The sequence below is a fragment of the Pinus tabuliformis genome, chromosome 5_2, assembly GCF_031772625.1.
Source record: "Pinus tabuliformis cultivar Carrire ecotype Pingquan chromosome 5_2, CPIR1, whole genome shotgun sequence".
Taxonomy (NCBI): Eukaryota; Viridiplantae; Streptophyta; class Pinopsida; order Pinales; family Pinaceae; genus Pinus; species Pinus tabuliformis.
Window position 1 is genome coordinate 304350196 of NC_142306.1, and position 22157 is coordinate 304372352.

The following is a 22157-nucleotide window of genomic DNA, read 5'->3' on the forward strand; positions in this document are numbered from 1 at the left end:
TATTTTCAAGTTACTTTTGAGAACAATTTATGTAATGTAACTGCTATTTTTGATAATGAAGATGAAACAGTTTTTGAGCCAGCACTGATCTCTTTCAGAGGGTTGAAGCTCTTGGGTTAGGGCTTAACCCAAGTTTCCCAACACCTCCTACTATGTACTTATATGTTTTTGATTTAGTTTATCAATTAATTTTTTTTGCATAGATTCATTTTTCTTTGCGAGATTAGTTTTCTTTTAATGGTTAGTATAGTTGTTGTTGTTTCAGTTGATCAAGTAGGTTACTGCAGTGATAGATAAGATTTAAAAAGATCAACAACAGGCCATGATCTCCTTTCTCCCTTTCTGGGACTATGATTTGAGGTCAAGGCACTACTGCTGCCACCAAAAACAAAGTTTTTGCTCTTCCATGCAACTGCTAGTGTGATAACTTGATTTGGAAAGGTTGATAAATTAATTCAAATTCAGTTGCTTAGGTCATTTTCTGTTCTTTTACCATGGTTCTGTCCACATGCTTTTCTATTCATAGGTTATTGTTCAACATTTTCTATTTGTAGGTCAGAAATTAAGTCAAGATAGAAAAAGCTTTGTTTTCATGGTATCGTAGTTCTTCCTTTAATCAGATTTTGTGTAGATCTATTGCACGAACTTCCAGCTCACCATCCATCCATGCAACAACCAGCACCATCTCACTTCTCATAGATTTCCCAAATCAATCGCATCATTTTGCCAATCTGCCCTAATTTCTGTGTTTTCTCCATAAAGTTGTTTTCTTGCCATTTGAACAAATCCAACCATGACGTTCATCCTTGATCTTCTTTGACAAGTTCTAGACACCTCAACACCTCCATCCAGCCTTTAGTTCCCCTTTCCCATCATTTTTCCACCTTCAAAACTCCAAAAATAGCTCTCGGCCTCCTCGTGTAGAACCTCGTGTAGATCCCCTACAGCCTCGTGTAGAATTTCCTGTGAGTGATTTTTCGAAGTCCGATCATTATGGAAGTCTTCAGAAGGGTACTAGGGGCTTCTTAGGACCTATCCACACCTTCCTCCACCTCTGCAACAACTAACTCCATTTTCCTTTGCCACCAAACCTCTACACATTCATAGTCAGATAAATCACAAGCATAATAATTTCACATAAAAATACTCAAAAGCATAAAAAGATGTTTCCTTCTCATTTCTTTTTAGAAGTAGATTGAATAAATGGAATTTACCTTTTTAGTAGTCAATGGCACTCATTTCATCAATTTTGATCTCTTTTCCTGCAACAGTAGGGTTAGTGGGTAGATTAGGGTTTGCTAGGGTTTGTGTTACATTTCAGTTTTCCTTCTCTTTTTTCAAGTAGAATAGCCTCTTTCGAGTTAGCTTTCCTTCATCACAGTTAAAAGCTTCTTCTAAGAAGTCATAGAAGTTGGCTTAAGCTCCTAGTGAACTTGCGCCAACTGATCAAATGACAGCCTGTAGTAAGAGCTAGTACTTGTGCATACAACACCATTGCTTCCAAGTTTGTTACAAACTACCGGGTTGATAAAAGTAAAGTATGGAGCCCTAGGAGTTGCAGCATTATTGCTACAATACTGGTGCTCACCAGGCTCCATGGGATGAATGCATTATGTGTAATATGTAGTAGTGGATACTCGCTTAAGGTGCGGTGGTTCATCCCTACACCCTAAACCCTAAACCCTAAACCCCAAACCCTAAACCCTAAAACCCAAACCCTAAACACTAAACCATAAGCATTTTATAACATTTTAAAAAAATTTGTAACTTTTATTTAAGGGTCTATTCAAATAATTACTAAGGTGTTATAAACCCGAAACCATGAGCCCTAAACCCAAAACCCTAATACCTAAACCAAAAATCTTAAAACTTAAACCCTAAGAATTTTATAAAGTGTTATAAACCCTAAACCCTAAACCCTAATCCCTAAATCCTAAACCACAAACGCTTAACCCTAAACCCTAAACCCGAAACCCTAAATCCTAAACAATAAATTCTAAACCCTAAGCATTTTATAACAATTTTAAAAATGTTTTGTAACTTTTGTTTAATTGTTTACTAAAAACATTTACTAAATTGTTATAAATCATAAACCCTAAACCCTAGCCATAAACTTTCAACCCTAAACCCTATACACTAAGCATTTTATAACATTTTGAAAAGTGCTTTGTAACTTTTATTTAAGTGTCTATTAAAATCATTTACTAAAATTTTATAAACCATAAAACATAAAACCTAAATCCTAAACCACAAAACCCTAAACCATAAACCCTAAACCCAAAACCCTAAACACTACACCCTAAACCCCAAAACCTAAACCCTAAACCCTAAACCCCTAAAAATAAACCTCAAAACCTTAACTCTGAACCATAAAGACTAAGCATTTTATGACATTTTAAAAAGTAGTCCGAAACGTTTATTTAATTTTTTATTAAAATCATTTACTCAAGTGTTATAAACCCTAAACCCTAAAGCCTAAAGCGTAAACCCTAAATCCTAAGCATTTTATAACACTTTAAAAATAATTTTGTAACTTTTATTTAAGTGTTTATTAAAAGAATTTACTAAAGTGTTATAAACCCTAAAACCTAAACCCTAAGCATTTACTAAGGTCTTATAAAGTTTAAACCCTAAATCCTAAAGGCCAAACCGTCAACACTAAACCCTAAGCATTTTATATCATTTTAAAATGAATTTTGTAACTTTTATTTAAGATTTTATTAAAACCATTTACTAAAGTCTTATAAACCATAAACCCTAAACGCTAAACCACCCTAAACCCTAAACCATAATCATTTTATACAATTTTAAAAATCAATTTGTAACTTTTATTACAGTGTTTATTAAAATAATTTACTAAAGCATTATAATCCCTAAACCCTAAACCCTAAACCTGAAACCCTAAACCCTAAACCCTAAACCCTAAGAATTTTATAACATTTTAAAAAGAGTTTTTTAACTTTTATTTAAGTGTTTATTAAAAGAATTTACTAAATCCTTATAAACCCTAAATCCTAAAACATGAACCCTAAACCCTAAACCCCAAACCCCAAACCCCAAACTCTAAATACTAATCATTTTATAACATTTTAAAAAGCATTTTGTAACTTTCATTTAAGTGTTTATTAAAAGAATTTCTAAAGTGTTATAAACCCTAAACCTAAACCCAAAACCCTAAACCCTAAACACTAAGTATTTTATAACATTTTGAAAAGTGTTTTGTAACTTTTATTTAACTTTTTATTAAAATAATTTACTAAATTGTTATAAACCCTAAAACCTAAGCCCTGAACTGTAAACCCCAAACCCTAAACCCTATACCCTAAACCTTAATCATTTTAAAAAATTTTAAAAATCATTTTGTAGCTTTTATTTAAGTGTTTATTAAAATAATTTACTAAAGTGTTATAAAACCTAAACCCTAAGCCCCAAACACTACACCTGAAACCCTAAAACCTAAACCCTATGTATTTTATAACATTTTAAAAAGCGTTTTCTAAATTTTATTTAGGTGTTTATTAAAATAATTTACTAAAGTGTTATAAACCCTAAGCATTTTACAACATTTTAAAAATTTTTTTGTAAATTTTATTTAAGTGTTTATTAAAAGCATTTACTAAAGTGTTATAAACCTTAAACCATAAACCTGAAACCCTAAACCATAAACACCCAAACCCTAAAACCTAAACCCTAAACCTAAACCCTAAACACTAATTTTATTTTAATATTTTAAAAAGTGTTTTGTAACTTTAGTGTTATAAATCCTAAACCATAGACCCTAAACCATAAACCCTAAACCCTAAACCCTAAACTCGAAACCCTAAATCCAAAACCATAAACCCCAAATGGTAAACCCTAAACACTGAGAATTTTATAACATTTTAGAAAGTGTTATGTAACTTTTATTTAAATGTTTATTAAAATAATTTACTAAAGTGTTATAAAACATAAACCCTAAACCCAAAAGTGTTTTGTAACTTTTATTTAAGTGTTTAATAAAACCATTTACTAAAGTGTTGTAAACCATAAACCCCTAATCCCTAAACCCTTAACCTTAAACCCCAAACCCTAAACCCTAAAAAACCTAAACCCTAAAAACCCTAAAAAACATAAACCATAAATACCTTAAACCCTAAAAAACCCTAAACACTGAAAGCCACAATAAACCCTAAACCCTAAACCAAAATCACTTTATAAAATTTTAAACCCCAAACCCTAAACCCTTAGTATTTTATAACATTTTAACAAGCGTTTGTAAGTTTTTTTAAGTGTTTATTTAAAGAATTTACTAAATTGTTATAAACCCTGAACCCTAAGAATTTTATTACAATTTAGAAATCGTTTTGTAACAACCCTACACCCTAAACATTTTATAACATTTTAATAAGAATTTTGTAACTTTTTTTAAGTGTTTATTAAAAGCACCCGGATGCGGGTGATTATATGTGCCATAAAGGCTCCCCGCATCTCAACACTTGTTGACAGGGCCGAGAAGATCTCCAGGTACTCGACAGCGATGGAGTTTGATTCTCATTTAATGTTGAAGGCAGGCAGAGGTAAGGTGAGGCAGAGCGTTGCAGGGTCGGAATTGAAGCCGAATGTGTTTGCTCCTGTCTCGAGAAATTGGGGAGTTATGGTGGGAGGTATGTCGTATTTGCATGTTGAAGGGGCCGGCTTATTTAACCAAACTGCCCCCCCCCCTGCAATCCCCAGAGAATATTTGTCTGTAGGCGCGGAGAGCAGAACACTCTGCTGCCAATGTTCATTGGTGAAGTGGAGCATAAGCTACAGGTGCTTCAGCTAGATACGATCATGCGGAGGAGGGGTGTGCCACGCCGAGGCGGATGGTCTGGTGTGCCAGTCGTAAGGGATGAGGAGGAGCCGCATCCCATAGCTCCCATGGCGGCCCGTTACCCCTCGTCTACCAGTTCGGATGAAGAGTTTCTGTTTGGGCAGAATTCCTATCAGTCTTTTCGCCTTCGAATTCCTGGAAGGGACCTACAGACAGATGTTATTGTTAATCTCTCAGTGTATCTCACTGAGGCGGCCCCGATCAGGCCTTCTTGGTCTTCCCCTGCTTTTGCTTCCGCTGGCCTTCAGGGAAGTGAAATCTTATTGGGAGACATGAATGGTACAGTCCACCGCATGGCTTGTCCGTTGGCTACTGATGTTCCAGCAGACCCGCCTCAACCGGCTCCTGATCTGGAAGACAATCTCCGGGATGTCTCTGTTCAAGAAATTCTGCCTCTGCGGGACCGTGATCAATATAGATGCGACAGCCAGGACTCGGTCCACCCGGACTCGGACGACCAGCAGCAGGACGCGGAGGATTCGGTCATCTGGCTGGACCAGCCTAGCAATGCGGAGAGGAAGCCTCCTGGATAGCCCAGTCACCCTATCTGATTTGGTTCAAAGGTGTTTCCTGAGGTCTTTGCTTTCCTGTTCATGTCTAAAGGTCATGTCTTTGTTCACCTTGTTCAGTTTTTTGTTATCATCTCTGTAAGGGTAATCTGTCACAAGTCAGGGTCAGGAAACTTCACTTGTCTCTTTTTGGCAATTTGGAACAATATGGGGTCCTAGAAGCCCATCTGGACATTTTGGTTATGTCGGCTCTGTGGTCTAAAAGTCCGTCTTCATCGTTGTCAGGTGTTTTTGTTAGAGGGTGGCTTTGTCCTCCTCGGCTGATGTAAACTATGTACATATTTTCCTTTCTTAATATATAGAAGTAGCCTTTACCCAGAAAAAAAAAAGTGTTTATTAAAAGCATTTACTAAAGTGTTATAAACCCTGATCCCTAAGAATTTTATTACAATTTAGAAAGCGTTTTGTAACATTTTAAAACCCTAAACCCTAAACATTTTATAACATTTTAATAAGTGTTTTGTAACATTTTTTAAGTGTTTATTAAAAGAATTTACTAAATTGTTATAAACCCTGATCCCTAAGAATTTTATTACAATTTAGAAAGCATTTTGTAACATTTAAAAACCCTAAACCCTAAACATTTTATAACATTTTAATAAGTGCTTTGTAACTTTTTTAAGTGTTTATTAAAAGCATTTACTAAAGTGTTATAAACCCTAAACCCTAAAACATACACCCTATGAATTTTATAAAATTTTAACAAGAGTTTTGTAAAAAAATTTAAAGTGTTTATTAAAGGAATTTACTAAAGTGTCCTTCAAACCTAAACCCTAAGAATTTTATAACTTTTTAGCAAGTGTTTTGTAACTTTTTTCTAAGTGTTTATTAAAAGGATTACTAAATATTTAGTTCTTGCAAGAACTAAATAGTACCTAGACTTACCCATTGATGGAACCTTCACATGTCCAAACACATCACTGCGCACAAGCTCTAATATCTGTTTCTCCCTTTTACCATGAGAGGGGAATCTCACCCAATTTTGCTTCCCATATACACAATTTTCATAGAAATCAAAATCCAAAGAGTTATTACTCATACCTTCTACCATACGTTTACCATGAAGAATTTGAAGCCCCTTCTATTCAATATGTCCAAGCCTTTGATGCCACAACATGGTCTTCTCTCTAGAGACCACTAGATTTTCTACTCCGCTTTCAAGAACCACAGAACTATTGCACCCATAAACAAGAGTGCTACCTTGTAGCTTGTACACAGTTCCAATTTGAACTCCCCGCATCAATACCAATGCTCCTCAAACCATCTTGTAGGTATCGTTCTCAAACACTATTTTTACACCTGCATCATCCAACATGCTTACAGAAATTAGATTTCTAGCCAATGCAAGAGTATTTAGAACACCCGGAAGTGTTCTAACCCTTCCACCTTGAAACTTCAACTTTACTTTTTCTGGACCAACGATTCTAGCCTTCCTATCATCCCTCAAGAAGACATCACCACCATCATATTTCTCATACTTGTAGAACCACTCTCTGTGGGGAGTGAAGTGATAGGATGCACCTGAGTCAATCAACCATGCCTCATGATCTACATGTGTACTTTAAGAAGCCAAGTACACATCCCCACCTTCATCTAAGGTGGTTTTCACCTCTGCATAAGGAGCACCATCAGAACCCTTTCCTTTGTTAGAAGCTTTAGATTTACAGTCCCTTTTGCAGTGCCCTTCCTTTCCGCATTTCTAGCAAACCACCTTTACAGGTTTTCCTAGAGATTTAGATCTCCCTCTAGATCTAGATCTCCCACTCGATGACTTATTTTTGTTTCTATTCTCGAATTGTCCTTGTATATACAAGGCATAACCATTCTGGCTCTCCATATTTTTCCATCTCATCTCCTCTGCCGACAAGGATGGGACTATTTCACCAAACTATAAGGCAGTTGCATCGTTATCTATTGCAATAACTAGACTATCCCATGAATCTAGTAGAGAAAAAAAAAAACTCATGCACTTATCTTCATTTGAAATTTTAATGTCAACAAATAATAACTGACTTACCACAGTACTAAATTCGTTCAGATGCTCTGTCACCTAGCCTCCATCTTTCATCATCAGGTTATGCAGCGTTTTCTATAGGAACAATTTATTCACCACAGACTTAGATTGGTACAAAGTCCCTAACTTGTCCCACAAAGCCTTCGTCATAGCTTCCCCTAATACATTCAACAATACTAAATCTGAGACACACAATCGTATTGTGCTCTTTGCCTTCCAATCCAACTTCTTCCATTCTTCATCCGACACTCACGTTGGTTTAGTACTCGGATCTACCATGATCCACTGATCTTTATCCACCAACACAACCTCCATCTTGAGTTTCCAAAACTCAAAACTATGACCATTAAATTTCTTGATCTCTATCTTTCCACTGCTCGCCATCTTCTTTCACCACTAGAATCAATCTCGTAGATCTTCCATTCAACAAGGTCTACCATAGGCCTGAGTGAAACCCCTCAACAAAAAAAGTGTTTGCTTGAAGCCAAAACAACTCTGATACCAAATGTAGGCTTTAAACCCATACAGAAATTACCTACATACGAATTCTAAAACACAAAAAATAAACAATGCAAGAGCATAACACATAACACACATATACACAGAGATTTTCCCCTAGATCCCAAAACTATGACTACCAACTTTATTTTTCATTATGTTCCTTTCAATCTTACAATACATATGTATATATACCAAAGCATCCAATACCATGGACCGAAAACCAATTCATCTAAAACCATGGAATAAAAACCATTGCATCCAAAACCATGTGCAAAAACTATGCACAAAACCATAGGTAGGTCCGCCCAACCTAATATAGGGTCAAAAAAAAAAATTCCTCGGGTGCTGCCCCAAACCCTGTAGAGGGGGCCTACTTTCCCCCCTCAAAACCCTGAGATAGGGGGGCTACTGACCCCCATGTGACCCCCCCACTGCACAATCGGTGAATCCAAGTTCACTATGCAGGCTAGTCATGGAAAGAATATAACACAACCCAACACTTTTCGCACATAGTCATTGCAATGTTGAAAGAGTTCATTCACAAGTTTTTGGAGGTATATTTTGATGATTTGACAATGTCTGGACTGGTAAAATTCCATGTAGCTCATTTGCGCTTAATTTTGGATATGTGCCGGAGGTATCAGATCCTGTTAAAGTTGAAGAAGTGCTTATTTTGCATCCCTTTTGGAATCTTGTTGGTCATGTAGTGTGTAGACAAGGATTATTAGTGGACCTTGCTAAGATCATGATCATAATTAACTTAGAGGCAGCAAGGAGTGTTAAAAAATTGCGCACAACACTGGGTCATACTGGATACTATCGAAATTTCATCAAGAGCTATGCTCAAATTTCTACGCCGATGGAAAAGTTATTGAAAAAGGATGCTACATTCTATTGGAATTAGGAATGTCAATGAAGTCTGGATGTATTGAAAAAAATGGTCACTGTGCTGATCCTAGTCTTCCCGGATTGGAAGAAGGAATTTCATGTACATGTGGATGCGGCATGTATCACGTTAGGAGAAGTGTTGGCATAGGCTAGTGAAGGAGAATTGGATCAGTCAATAACATTCACGAGTAGGAAGTCGTCAAAGGCTGAAAACAATTATTCGACGATGGAGCACAAAGGGTTCGCTATTATGTACGCACTCTAGAAGTTCAGGAATTACTTTCTAGGTGGACACTTTAAGATGTATACAGACCATTTTGCATTAAAATACCTAGTCAACAAGCCAATGTTGGGGGAGAAAATATGTAGATGGTTGTTGTTGTTTCACAAGTATGATTTCAAAGTAATTGTGAAGCCAAGGAGATTGAATGCAGGACTAAATCATCTGTGGCGCATTGAAACAGGAGAGGAGCCTACTAATTTGGAGGAGGGGCTACCTGACGTGCAACTCTTTACGGTGCACGTAGCAGACAATCATTTTGCAAGCATTCTCCACTTCTTGACTACAGGAATGGCTCCAGAGGTGTACGTCAGTTAACAGAAGAAGGAATTAGTGGTACATGTAGCAGACTTCTCTGTTATTGCAGGTCACTTGTATAAAATGGGATCGAACAAAATACTGGGATGATATGTGCCTGATTTTGAACGAAGCAGTATCCTAGCTAAAGCTCATGGAGGAGCTACAGGAGGCCATTATGTAGGAAAAGAAATAGCGCAGAAGATTTTACATGTTGGTTCATGGTGGCCAACACTGCATAAGGATTCCAAAGTGTATTGTATGGAATGTGATGCATGTCAGAGGATGGGTAGGCTGTCGCGGAGGCATGAGCTGCCTCTGACTCTGGAAGTGTCATTGCAGTGATTTAAAAAGTTCGCAATTTATTTTGAAGGACCAATTTAGCCTCTAGAAAAGAAGAGAGGTGCATGGTATATCATCACCACGACTGAATATTTAACTAAATGAGCGAAGGCATAGCCCATAAAGGACTATACACGGGCAATAGTAACAAAGTTCCTATTTGAATATGTGCTAACCAGGTTTGGTTGCCCAAGGATTTTGATGAGTGATCATGGTACACATTTCCTTAATGAAACGATGAGCGCACTGATGGAAGAATTGAAATTTTATCATAAGAAAAGTATGCCATATCATCCTTGGGGCAATGGGAAAGTTGAAGAATTTAATAAGATTTTGGAGAACACACTATCAAAGGTTTGCAATGCATAGAGGAATGAGTGGGACGTGCACATACTAACAATGTTATGGGCTTATAGAAGTACTTGTAAGAAGCTTACTAGTCAGACACCATTTAGGTTAGTCTATGGCATAGAGGTTGCGATGCATATGGAGTATATTGTGGCTAGTCTACACATAGTGGAATTCACAACAATGGCAAACCGCAGAGCCTTAGAAGATCAGCTCACACAATTGACAGAGCTGGAGGACAATAGTATTTTGGCTGGATTTTATCAACAGGTACAGAAGGAATGAGAAAAGGCATGGCACGATTGACACATCAAAATTCGCACCTGTTACACTAAAAAATGTCACCATGACTATTTACAGTTGGTATGGCTCTATCAACAGTCATGCTATCCTCCTGGGCAAGTCTTATGCCTCTGCTCTCCATGTCAAAACTCCAAAAAGAGAGAAAGTCTTTGTAAATGTGTTTATCTCTGGGTACGCAGATTCTCTCGGCCTTACCTGCGTATACGCACCTAAAGTTCACAAAAGCTGCGTACTTGTACACTCTGTATGTAAAGGGGCAGGTGCGTACCCCTGTAAAGGTCAAAAAGCGCAAGTTTCACTCCAAAAAAGTTACTTGTGGTCATTTCTAGAGGCTTCTAGAAGTATGTTTGACGTGTATGAAGCGCCTCCAGATGGTTCATGTACCCCTACCAAAGAGGAAGTTAATTAGGTCCACCATCAATGGGATAATCCCCTCTTTGGATGGGATAGCTCCCTTATTGATGTTGTAGAATACCTGGTGAAACGACGTTCGATTCTGACGGTCAGATTCTCCGCAATCTCTGCGGGAAGTTTCTTGTCAAAAGCCCTTTTCTCAACCTCAACAGTGAAATGGTAAAAATGACATGGTAAAAAGTCTTTTTATAGGTTTTTTGGATGAATGAATGCTAAGTTTTTTTATTTTTCACCATGAAAGGACATTTTTCAATGTATTTTTACCCATCTTAAACAGGTATGAGTAATGTGTCGTTTTTGTGCAGGACAAAAGGACTTTAGAGTAAAATCATCATTTTTCATGAACCAAAACATCAGAGTCATATTTTAAGCTCTTTTCTGACTCCTAAAACATGAAAAGATCGCCGATCGTTTCTTTTACACTCGTTAAAACGGAATTAAAATACGGTCCCCTTATAGCTCTTTTCTGACCGTAAAAACAGGAAAATATTGCCGGGTTTTTGTCATTTCAAACTCGATACGGAAATAAAACGATGTGTCCTTGATCGCTTTTTACTTTTCAGGTCAGAGACACTAATCATGAAAGTATTCCTTGGTTGCAAGATCAAGCGGTTCTCCCAAGTATTATTTTATACTTTTTCGGGCTTGGGGGACACAAATTTACGAAAAAGTTCAACCTGGAGTCTTCTTAAGTTTTTCAGACTCTCTAAAATTGAAAAACGCCGAGTTTCTCCTATACTGGGCTCGTTAAAATTTCACAGTAAAGGACCTGTTCAATTACAAACAGGAACGAACCACTCCTTCCTAGGGTTCGAATCAAAACTAGGTTGGACTCATCCGAAGGATGAGCTTATAATCAAGCATATTTTATCCTCCTCAAGCTTGTTAAAAATAAAGAGGTACTTGCCAGAAATGGTGGGGGAAAAGAGAGAAGAATGAGCCTATTTGTTATCTTTTGTCTCAGAAGAAACTTTATTACCACTCTTGGACACGACACTTTTCATTCACCTGGGTTGGGAAATCCTTTGCCTCACAGTTGATCAAACCACATTGAAAGTCTTCAGCCAGGTTCCGGGGATTAACTTTGAGTCATTCGTCACCAAGCCATATGTTGTGTCGTTATGTGTTCAAGAGGTCTGCAAACAAAACTTTCATCTACAAAATACTTGTCATCCATTTGACCATCCCTGAGTCAGTCCTTACAGCAACATTTCTTCAACTTGAACAATGATTTCGTGTTGTGGGCTTGCCTACAACGGGTCGATTTCTATCGACATCAACACATTATCTAGAGAGATGACTTAGAAATCATCAGTACCTTGAAGTCTGCATGCATCAATGGCAGGTTTCTCACCTTTGATGTCAGTTTACATCATTGACTTTCGATCGAAGGATTCCGTGAAATGTTCGACATCAACTCATTCATTCACATCTCATGGATTGTACTGGGTACTTTGAGAACCATTGACATTACTGGTGGTCTCTCTCACACTTGTTAACAGTTTACATCATCGACTGGTAATCAAGTGGTTTCTACCATGTTCGACATCAACTCATTTATTCGCATGGCTAGGATCGTACCAATTTGGGAAGTAGAAATGAAGACCCTGGATCTAGTTTCCACCATCTAGGCTGCGAGGAGTTTTGTATTCATTATCTAAGTATACTAATCATAAACAGACGGCTGCGCCCATATTGTGTCTACAAAAGTCTATGATTATTATGTACTGCAAGATCATTCCTGTATCAGAGTAGTTAGTCTGTTAGTTAAAGTTTTGATCTGAGTATGGGAATGCCTACCTCAGCGATGATATAATCTTATACATGTATTTTGTGTTGAAAATTGCAGGTTCTGACCAAGCTCTCCATGAGATAATCCTTGAAATGATAAAGCGCTTCACCCTTCCTAGATAATACAAAACCCTAATCTACTACAGGCTTCGCACTTTAGGGGGCAATCTGTTACACTAAAAAATGTCACCATGACTATTTACAGTTGGTATGGCTCTATCAAAAGTTATGCTATCCTCCTGGGCAAGTCTTATGCCTCTGCTCTCAATGTCAAAACTCCAAAAAGAGAGAAAGTCTTTGTAAATGTGTTTATCTCTGGGTACGCAGATTCTCTTGGCCTTACCTGTGTATACGCACCTAATGTTCACAAAAGTTGTGTACTTGTACGCTCTGTATGTAAAGGGGTAGGTGCGTACCCCTGTAAAGGTCAAAAAGCGCAAGTTTCACCCCAAAAAGTTACTTGTGGTCATTTCTAGAGGCTTCTAGAAGTATGTTTGACGTGTATGAAGCCATATGGTTCATGTACCCCTACCAAAGAGGAACTTATCCCATCAATAAGGGAGCTATCCCATCCAAAGAGGGGATTATCCCATTGATGGTGGACCTGATTAACTTCCTCTTGAGCACTATAAATACAGGCATTGGGCCAGAAGGAGGAGAGGTTGAAAGCTAAACATTTCTAAGGGTAGATGCTGCTGGAATTAGGACTCCCATTTAGAAGCTTGTGAGGAGAGATTGCCATCTTTGCTTGTTCTATTTGGAAGTGAGTGAGCTTTGTCAAAGTAAAGGAGAAATCTTGATGGACCCTGGGAGGGACTTGCACAACACCAAGGCTCAGGTTGTAATTGTTCCTTTTGTTTCCTATTAATGCAAATGAGTCCATTCTTCTCAATAACTTGTTATTTATGAGTTATTTCATGTACTCCTTGGTCTATGTGTTAAATATGTTTTATTTTATGAGATTATCAAGTGTTATTTAATCGTTTGATTGTTAGTGAATGCAGGTTTCGAAGTGAAGGAGGAGCTCATCCGGATCAGCGAGGCTGGACTGCTACAACAGCGTTGGACTACAGGTAGGATCTAAACACTTGATTTCTCGTATAGTAAATGCATGTTTAGAGAAGGATTGCTCTTGTTTGTCTTGTTTGTCACTAGAGAGTCTTAGGCTCCTAGGGAGGTTGGTTGTGTCCTCACTATCGACTCTTTCCGCCTGACAAAATGGCGACTCTGCTGGGGACTCCATTGATGTGAAAGTTTTTTCCTTTGTATGCAACTTTGATCTGAGAAAAGTCATTTATTTTCTGGTTTTTGGCTCTGTGACTTTGTATTTGGGTGGGTTAGCTTAGGGTTAGATTGAAGTTAGTTTTTCTTGGCTTTTTCAGTAGTACGCACCCTCTGAGTATTGCACAGTGCGTACCTGTACGCACTGTTGCTGTGTGCACAGAGCGGGCCCGCACCTGTCTTAACAGGTTGCCTGCGTACCCTGCTAAAAATTAAGAAATTTCCATTTTTTACATTTTTCCTCTTAGATTTTGCTTTTTCTTAGTTTTTACTGCCTAGATCCATTAGTCTCTTGTCAAAGATCTTCACCTGAACTTGTTTCGATAGCATTGAGTGTTTTAGTGGATTTCATAGAAGTTTAAGCCCTAGGGTTTGATTTTTGAGTAGGTCCTGTAGTGACATTGGCGGTAGAAGTTGTCAAGCCTTAGATCTCTCTGGTTTTGTCAGCCTTCTTAGAAGTCGGACCTGTCATAAAGTCTACCTGTGAGAGCAACTTACCTTTGAGTTATCTCTTTGGAAAATTTCGAAGTGCTTGTTGATTGAGTATTGAATTCCATTTTACAAAAAGAACAAAAAGATTTGAGTTTTGTTTTGACTGGTCTTTTGATTCTGCATTAGCTGGTCCTTGGCTTGATTGTGGTCAAGTAAAACAACCTAGAATCATCTTTGTAGGCTTTTGCCTCGTTAGGTTTGCTTTAGAGTAAATTTCTTTTTGATTTGCTTGTGAGTCAATTTTTCATAGATTTTATAGCTTTTGAGATTGATTTTCGTTAAAATAGATTTATATGCTTTATTAAATAAGAGAAAATACAAAAACAACTCCTTTGAAAAGTTTTGTTTCAAGTAGCTTTGAGGTATTTTGAAAGAAAAAGAATTTTTCGTGCACGTAAGGAGTGGTCATGTTTGTATGCTTGGAAAGATAAAGAGAATTGTTTCTTTGATTGTCTTTACTAAGAAAGTTGTTTTCTATAAAATTTGTATTTTCAAACTCTCTTAGTTAGGAGTTTCATTGAAAGAGAAAAGTAGCGCAAATCATCTTAGGTGCATCTTTGTAGTGGTTTGAGTCGAGTCTACACACCATTGGTTTCATTTCCGCTACCTTTTGTCTTTAAGAAAAAACATAAAATTAACGCTTAAAGTAAAATCAATTTAGTAACTTTTATTTACTAGGGCTCTGAAACACCAATTTAGATCAGGCTAGTGTCTTGGAGTAGGAGAGTAATTAACTCTCCAAGACAACAAAACCAAACAAGTAGCTTATCTTGTGATAGAATAAATCCAATTGTCTCATTTGTACTCTGGGAAAGCTCCTCTTAAAGGAGAAGCACGAGCTCGTGTCCGAACCAGTGAGGGGATCAATCCTCCCTCGTTGGGAACGACGCCAGACACGCACGTATTACAAATGGTAAACCTCGGATTAACCATTGTCGAGGAGCCAGGGGTCACTTGTCGGTAAACCTTGGATTATTGTCAAGGAACCGGCAAGGGGATTGAGCTTGATACTCTGCCCTTGCGTGCTGTCGGAGTGTAGACTGTTCCCCCAGGTGCATTTTTGCGGTTGGTAACCTTAGTGACCATTATCTTTAGGATTCTACCGAGGTGACGGTGGAGGGAAGATCCCACTGTACCTGGAGCAGACGTCGGCTAGACTCACTTGGATTTTCCGGGGGTTCACTTCACTCGAGACGGTTAAAGTGGAGGAACTTGTGCCGGTCTATTCATTAAGCAGGTTGCCGGGGTAACTGTTCCACCCGCCACTTCTGTACTGAATCCGGCGATGTTGGGTTTCATCTCCAACTAGCGTTTTTGGTCTGGAAGGCTACTGTTTGTGCTTGGTTTGACGCCCTAGATTCTTTAGGCGTGTGATTCAAATTTGTTTGGTTCTTTAGCGACTTTAGGTGGTTTGATTTGAGATTTTACTTTGTTTTCGTGTGTAGTAGTTAAAAGTTTTTAGCTGTGGCGGAATTACCGAGACAGTCCCGTAGACTTCGGGGCAAGTCACCTGAGATTGTTACCGGAACTGATTTGTTGAGGAAACTCCGTAGATCACGGGGTGGATCTCCTGAAAACGTCCCGGGTCAGTACAAAGGATTGAAGGTCCTTGTAACTCCTCCTAGTGGCAGTAGAGTAGGTTCACCTGAAGAAGGAGAATCTTCCTTGGTAGTCCATCCAGATTACCAAAGTCTAGAGACAGGTTATAATCCCGAAGCTGTTACAGTTTCTGAGCTTGCTGGTAGTTTTTCGTCTACTAGTGATACAGGCGAAGAACCTGAAATATCTGAACCTGTTACTCCGACTTCTAGTGTTCCAGATTCACCAAGAGTAGAACGAGTTATCACCGAAAATCTTCCTACTGGTCTGATTGCTATTGAAGAACTTGCTCCAGAGGAAGAAATAGGCGTCTCTAACCTTGAAGATCAACTTACTATTGAGCTCAGGGAGCGTGAATCTATCTTTTACAGTCCTCCTAGAAGTACTACTTGGTACCTTTCGTTAACCAATTATTTAGACAACTCAGGGATAGGTTTTTCTACACCTCGTACTCCTTTTCCACCTGGAGGTATTTATACTCCTGTAAATATGTCTGGTCAGTCGTCCGTGTTTACTCAAACTCCTGAATCTTTCTTACACGGCGGTCCTTCTGTTCCCACCAGGTATCAATCACTTTCTGGTACTTTTGCGGGGGCATCTCCTCAACCCATTGATCATGGGTTATTAGCTGGAAACAATGGTAATATACCATTGGGTGTAGGAGACATTTACATGATGTCAGGTTCAGTTCCCGTTTCCCAACCTCAAGGTGGCCAATTACCGCCTGGGGGGCAGCCTCAATTAACCCCTGGGGGCAACCTCAAGGTACACAAATTGTGTCTGGGGGGCAACCTCAAGGTCAGTATGTACCTATGGTGCAATACATGCCTCAAGGTCAACCCCAGCCTCAATATGTACCCCAGGGTCAACCTCAGTATCAATATTTACCTCAAGGGTATCAACCCCAAGGGTATCAACCTCAAGGTCAAGGTCAACCCCAGTATCCGTATTTACCCCAAGGTTATCAACCTCAAGGTCAATACTCGAGTCAAGGTTATCAACCACCTCAAGGTCAGTCATATGTTCAAGGTATGGGAACTGTACCTTTCGGTTATCAATCCTATCCTCAATCCGGTTATGGATCTCAGTATCTCAACCTGTTACGGGTCAATACCCGGAATGATAGTGTGGGATCCATCACAGGGTCAACAGGTGTTGCAGCCAAGTATACAGTTGGTACCTCAAGCTGGACAACCTGTAGTTTCTGGTCCACCCCAGCAACCGCAACCTGTCCAGTCAAATGTTCAAACTTCTGTAACTTCGGTAGTTACTCAGCCGCCAATTGCACCTAGTACTCCATCTCAAACGGCTGCTGCAACTACCGCTACATCTGCCGCACTTACTTCTGGAGTATCGACAGCTCCGGTTTCTACTGTCTCTGCAACCACTCCTCAGATCTTTACCGTTGTCTGGATCTACGATTCAAACCACGGTCCAGATGCCTATAGGTCAGCCTGGTATAAGTACGGTTGTCACTACTCAACCTCAATTTGTTCATCAACCGTACCAGGGACAGTACCAACATGGGCAAGCTGTCCAGCAGCCGGTTTACCAGTATCAACCGTATCCTGGGTACACTTATCAACAACCTCAACAACCCCAGTACGGTCCGGTTAATCCTGGTTTTCCAGGAGGATATAATATCCCTAATGCGATTCCTGTTCCTAGTTATCCTGGATATCCTCCTCCTGGGACTGGTCTTGTGACCCAGAGTTTTAGAGATCCTAACCGGCAATTACCGTTTATCGCAACTTTGGATTTACCAGACTTGACGCGCCTAACGAACGATCCAATTCAATATCTTCCGTTCTGGCCGCCAATGCCAAATAAGTTGCCCAGTGATATACCCAAGTTCGAAGGTAAGTCTGGAGAGGATCCGTCCAATCATGTGATGACTTACCACCTCTGGTGTGCTTCAAATTCTATCTCGGATGATTCGATCCGCTTACGTCTTTTCCAGCGTACACTCATTGGTCTCGCGGCCAAGTGGTACATTGAGTTACCACGGGCCTCTTTTTACAATTTCAGCCAGTTAGCTACCTCGTTCTTAACTCACTTTCAGTTGCCGGTCAGATACGATAACGGCACGGAGTTATTAACTTCACTAAAACAATCGACGTCCACGTATATTTCTGATCACATTCATGAGTGGAGACGTCGAAGAAGGTTAGTGAAAGTTTTTATTCCGGACCAAATCTTAGCTGAATGGTTTGTTAAATCATTATTACCGAAGATTACTGAAGATGTAGCTAAGGCCGGAGTAGTTACTGAGGAGCAAGTCATTGCTCAGGCGCAGTACCTTGACTTAGTTTATACTCAGTCAGGTACGTTACACGAGAAGATTCCAGATCTTCCAAAATCGAATCAAATCGCTGCTGCTCCTTCGGGATCTCATGCCGCTGATGGTATGATTGGTATCGTGAACACAAAGAGCAAGAAGAAATCTTCCAAGACTTCTACTACTCCTATAATCACCTTGCCTGATTCCCCGACAGGAGAGTCTTCTCCTGAACTTTCCGCCGATATTCACGCTGTAGAGTCATCTACGGCCAAATCAAAAAACGGTGGAAAGAAGAAAGGAAAGAAGAAGGCTAAAGCAGACAAGGCTCCGAAGGAGAAAACGGAAAAGTCGGAAACCAATGACGAAAAGCGCAAACCTCGATATCCTTGTCTTATTTGTGAAGAGGATCATTTTACAAGAGATTGCCCTCATCGGGCCGAGGTTGTGAAAATAGTCAAAGGTTCTCCCACTCCTGCTGTGTTAAAAGATCCATTTCCAAAGCAGGAGAGTAAGATGATAGGTTCTTCCTCGACTGCCAGTGAAGAACCCATTTTGATGATGTCTCATGTGAGGATTGCGACTCGGTCGCAAGATTATGGTAGTAAGAATCCTGTTGATGGTAAGGAAGCAGAATCTTCTCACTCTAATCCATCAACCTCAGCTCCTGGTTCCGATCCACTACAGATCGAAAAACCTAACCCGGACTTAGTAATCAAACCGCCCGCCAAGGGTGTACTTCGAAGGTCTGCTTTCAATCCACATGCGAGAGCGGCCCAGAATTACAACATTGTTGAGGACTTAGCTGTTTCACCCTCAGCAATGTCGGCTTTAGAAGTGCTGCAATCATGCCCAGCACAACGAAAATTACTTTTGTCGGCTATCGGAGCTGTTGATGTTCAGGACCCGAATCTGATAATCTTCGATCTAGAAAATAGTACACCGCGTCTACCCCATCAAATGGCTTTCCAAATTCCAGTGATAGTAAAAAACAGGCCTATTCATCGGACTGTGATTGATGAGGGAGCTTCTACGTGTATTATGTCGATTCAATGTTGGAGATCGCTTGGTTCTCCTTCGCTGAACCAATCCCCGACCATCCTTAAGGCCTTTGATGGCCGTGGGTTCCGTCCGTTTGGTATTCTACAGGAATTGCCTATAGGGGTAGAAGGTAAAACGTTAGTCTGGATGTGGAAGTGGTTGATGCCCCTCTAGACTACAACCTTCTTTTGGGTCGAAGTTGGTCATATGCTATGACAGCGGTCGTTTCATCGGTCTTCAGAGTAATAAAGTTTCCACATAACGGTAAGATCGTGACCATTGATCAGCTGACATACTTTTCATCCGACCCAGCCTCTTCAGAGAGTATCCAGCATGTCGGTAAGACGACAATCCCTTATAGGGACGTTGGCGTAGGTTTAGTTAAAGATTCCGTTTTACTGGGAACTTTTCCTTTCCCTCCAATCAACGCAGACCCTTCATTTGCATCAATTCATATGATTACATCAGACACCATTATTTACGATGATCCTTGGATTGTCCCATCTGAATCTGAGATAGACTCATTCGGTGATGCTATGCCTTTGAGTCCATATGAAATTGCTTATGAAGTCGTCATGTCTTTTACCGACTCGCGTTCAACCCAAATCGACCAAATGAATGTGGTCAGTGAAGAATCACTTTTCACATCAACCTCAGAACGGATAGCGTTTCCCGAAGTCGTGTCATCTGACGAGCAACTTCGCGAAATCCTAAGTGTAGACGATCTACCATGGGAAGATCTCCATCATAGATCTTCGTTTTTACCTAAGGATGATGCTTTTGAAAATGATTTTTCATCTATCTTTACCGCTGAATATGTCAAAGACGCTCAGAATCCAACGAAACATTCTGATTCAGAGTTGAATTTAGGGAATATTTCTCGCACTATTCCCATTGACATTTCAGTGAAGCCCGGAATTGAGGAAAACATTCATATAGGTGCCTCATGTACAGAAGATGAAATTCGAACTTACAAGGCCCTATTCCAAGAATTCCGCGATGTGTTTGCCTGGTCTTACGAGGAAATGCCAGGAATCGACCCTGCCATTGTTGTTCATGAAATAAAGACCTACCCGGACGCTAAACCCGTCCGGCAACGGTTGCGTCAGATTCACCCTCGGAAAGCGGCTGCGATTAAAGCAGAAGTCAAGAAGCTGTTGAAAGCAGGTTTCATTTATCCAATCCCGTTAACGGATTGGGTATCGAATATTGTTCCGGTTAACAAGAAACAAGGAACAATAAGAATCTGTATCGACTATAGGGATATAAATCGAGCTTGTCCAAAAGACAACTATCCTACGCCTTATATCGATCAAATTATTGATGATTGTGCCGGAAGTGAAATGTTTTCCTTTATGGATGGTTTTTCGGGCTATAATCAAATCAATATTCTACCTGCCGATCAACCAAAAACGACATTCATTTGTCCATGGGGGACATTTGCTTATTGCAAATTACCTTTTGGGCTTAAGAATGCCGGAGCCACTTTTCAACGGGCGATGTCTTACGCATTTCATGACATCAAGCACATTGTGCAACCGTACCTCGATGATTTGCCTGCTCATTCTTTACATCGAGCTGATCACCTTGTCCACTTACGAGCAATCTTTATGAGGTGTAGGCATTATCGAATTCGGTTGAATCCCCACAAGTGTGTTTTCTGTATAGAGACGGGTCGATTGCTGGGATTTGTTGTTTCAAAAGCCGGCATTCGCGTCGATCCCTCGAAGGTCGAAGCTATCATCAAATTGCCTCCTCCTTCGAGTTTGCGCCAACTCCAAAGTTTGCAAGGGAAAGCAAACTTTTTACGCCGATTCATTCCAAACTACGCCGAGGTCACTAAAGGTTTTACACGGTTGTTGAAACAGAACGCTCAATTCTTTTGGGATGAGATTGCCCAACAATCTTTTGATGCACTTAAGCACGCGTTGACCCATGCACCGTTGTTGCATCCTCCCAACTACAACCAGGACTACTTCTTATACCTCGCAGCTTCGCATTCCACCATTGGAATGGTGTTAGTTCAAGAAGATGAATTCGGAGCGAAACATGTGATATATTATCTTAGTAGGACATTAAACCCCACTGAGCTAAAATATTCGCATGTGGAGAAATTGGCCCTGGCAGCCGTTCAAGCTGTCCAGCGTTTTCGTCACTACATTCTTCTCCGTAAAACTACAGTTATTTCGGATTGCAACCCTATGATTTATATTTTGACTAAACAACTGCTAGGGGGCAAGTACTCTAAATGGATCGTTATCCTGCAAGAGTTCGACTTGGAGTTTGAGAAGTCCAAGTCTAAGAAATCCTTAGTTTTTGCGGAATGATGTGTGATTTCCCGCGTGCTGACACAGAAACTGTGGCAGAGGAGTCCATTGCGGACGAATCTTTGTTTCTTATCAGTACTTTAGATCCGTGGTACGGGGATATAATCATCTATCTCCAAACCCAAACCTTTCGGCCTGAAGCTTCAAAGTCGGAACGTCGAAAAATTCGGTTTCAATCCTGAATTATTGGAGATACACTTTATCGCCGGGGGGCAGACTTAGTTTTTCGACGTTGTTTAACTCACGAAGAGGCTGAGAGGGTTTTGAATGATTGTCACTCTGGAGCATGTGGCGGTCATATGTCTGGGTATGCCACAGCTCAGAAGGTGTTGCGCGCTGGCTATTTCTGGCCGTCCATGTTTAAAGATTGTATCATTGCGGTCCGAAAGTGCCACAACTGTCAAGTGTTTGATCGCAAGATGCGCGCACCACCTGCTCCTCTCCATCCTATAATTGTCGTTTCGCCAAATGGGGTATCGATTTTATTACTTGTAACCCTCACTCGGCCGGGGGGCATGCGTATATCATCCTCGCGGTTGA